General features: G+C 40.3%; 1 protein-coding gene across 6 annotated transcripts in view; it reads right to left on the reverse strand.

The window, feature by feature from the left end:
* LOC139752893 (uncharacterized) overlaps positions 1 to 2,500 on the reverse strand; it is a 469,040-nt gene that overhangs the window by 365,534 nt on the left and 101,006 nt on the right. For 2 of the 6 annotated variants that reach the window (XM_071668922.1, XM_071668926.1), the window contains exon 1: positions 2,418 to 2,500. This exon is cut by the window's right edge and continues 254 nt beyond it. The exons of the other annotated variants lie outside the window; for them this stretch is intronic. The gene's annotated coding sequence lies outside the window, so the exon portion shown is untranslated. The remainder of the gene's footprint in view (positions 1 to 2,417) is intronic. 6 annotated transcript variants of the gene reach the window in all.

Here is a 2,500-nt window from a genome sequence, read left to right on the forward strand (position 1 = left end):
TTTCTTATCTTTACGATACTCTTTCTTATCTTTACGATACTCTTTCTTATCTTTACGATACTCTTTCTTATCTTCGCGATACTCTTTCTTATCTTTACGATACTCTTTCTTATCTTTACGATACTCTTTCTTATCTTCACGATACTCTTTCTTATCTTTACGATACTCTTTCTTATCTTCACGATACTCTTTCTTATCTTTACGATACTCTTTCTTATCTTCACGAAACTCTTTCTTATCTTTACGATACTCTTTCTTATCTTCACGATACTCTTTCTTATCTTCACGATACTCTTTCTTATCTTCACGATACTCTTTCTTATCTTCGCGATACTCTTTCTTATCTTCCGATACTCTTTCTTATCTTCGCGATACTCTTTCTTATCTTCACGATACTCTTTCTTATCTTTACGATACTCTTTCTTATCTTTACGATACTCTTTCTTATCTTTACGATACTCTTTCTTATCTTTACGATACTCTTTCTTATCTTCACGATACTCTTTCTTATCTTTACGATACTCTTTCTTATCTTCGCGATACTCTTTCTTATCTTTACGATACTCTTTCTTATCTTTACGATACTCTTTCTTATCTTTACGATACTCTTTCTTATGTTTACGATACTCTTTCTTATCTTCACGATACTCTTTCTTATCTTTACGATACTCTTTCTTATCTTTACGATACTCTTTCTTATCTTTACGATACTCTTTCTTATGTTTACGATACTCTTTCTTATCTTCACGATACTCTTTCTTATCTTTACGATACTCTTTCTTATCTTTACGATACTCTTTCTTATCTTCGCGATACTCTTTCTTATCTTCGCGATACTCTTTCTTATCTTTACGATACTCTTTCTTATCTTTACGATACTCTTTCTTATCTTTACGATACTCTTTCTTATCTTTACGATACTCTTTCTTATCTTTACGATACTCTTTCTTATCTTCACGATACTCTTTCTTATCTTCACGATTCCCTTATCTTCATGACACTCTTATTTTCATTAAGTTTAGCTTGGCTCATTTTCTGTTCAATGTATTCTTCACTACACCTTCATCTACACTACACTCCCATCACTACACCCTCGATTCCACCCACCTCTGACCCATCATCCCTTAAAGGTAAGGTGAAAGGTCAATTATTTTCCACACTGACACACACATCATCATGAACAGTTGGGTTGTCTGTGGACCGACTGCCGCAACCAGGACTCGAACCCATGCGGGCGGCCCGTGAATGCGCCACAGTCAGTGATGTTAATCGCTACATTAACAGCGGTCAAGGATTATCTTATTTTTTCTGCTCGATCGCCGTTTCCCGCGACATTATAGTTATTAGCGTTACCATTATCAAATGTTAGCGAGAGCGCGCGCGCACACACACACACACACACACGCAGCGTCTCACCTGATGGACGTACTTCAGTACGTAATGAATCAACTGCTCGCTCCGGCGTTAACGCTGGTCGCTTCCCTACCTAGAGCCGCCGTGAATGTGAGTTGAGCATCTGCAGCCCCTCCAACGTCACATTCGCCATCATATATATATATATATATATATATATATATATATATATATATATATATATATATATATATATACATGGGTTAGTTTTATTATCTCACCAAGCCTCACGCTAGCACATGGGCAAGACATTACAGACACACAAGATAAACTACACAGTTATATAAAAAAAGATATACAGATAAATAGGTACAAGGCAGGATACCGAGTTGGGCTGAGCGGCCCCATAACGAAGGGGGGGAAAGCCAGGGAATATTAAGGATCAGCCGGGGGGGCACTTTAAACCCGATCTCCTCCTCCTACAGGCGATGGTGTGCCGATCCTCCTTGATGCCTCTGTGTAACACAGCATCGCGGGCAACACACCCAACACCTTCTCCACACCCACCCCACCACAACAACACATGGTGTGTGGCTGTGACGATAGTGTCTATTTATCTCATCGTCTGTTCGCGAGTTGCTCTTTTTTTCTTTTTCTTTTTAGGATGTGGGAGGGAGAGGGACAGATGTCAGACTGGGTGTAGTGTTGCAGGCTGTAATGCGACACACACACACACACACACACACACACACACACACACAGGGGGCCAGGCAGCTGCTACTGCAAGGCTGGGGGACGGCGTAACAAGGCCTTGACATGTGGTCATTAAATTGTTAAACAATCTAACTCAAGTGGGTAAAACCCCCGACTGGATCTTTTTCTGTTAATCCCACAGTGTCCTGCATGTGTGTTGTCCGTGGTCTATACGTACGTAGTGTCCACTGTGAAAATTATGGACGACTTCAACAGACTACCTCTCTCGTCCAAACGACCCTCATGAACATAAAAAGAAGAAGAAGAAGAAGAAGAGGAGAAGAACATCCTCTTGTCATCTTTCAACTTACCGAGATCTCTCTGAGTGTGTGTGTTGGGCTGCTACGATGACGACTGGCTTTATCCACGGAATGAGCACGAAGAGGGATGATAA

The sequence above is a fragment of the Panulirus ornatus genome, chromosome 13 (genome assembly GCF_036320965.1).
Source record: "Panulirus ornatus isolate Po-2019 chromosome 13, ASM3632096v1, whole genome shotgun sequence".
NCBI classification, from domain to species: Eukaryota; Metazoa; Arthropoda; class Malacostraca; order Decapoda; family Palinuridae; genus Panulirus; species Panulirus ornatus.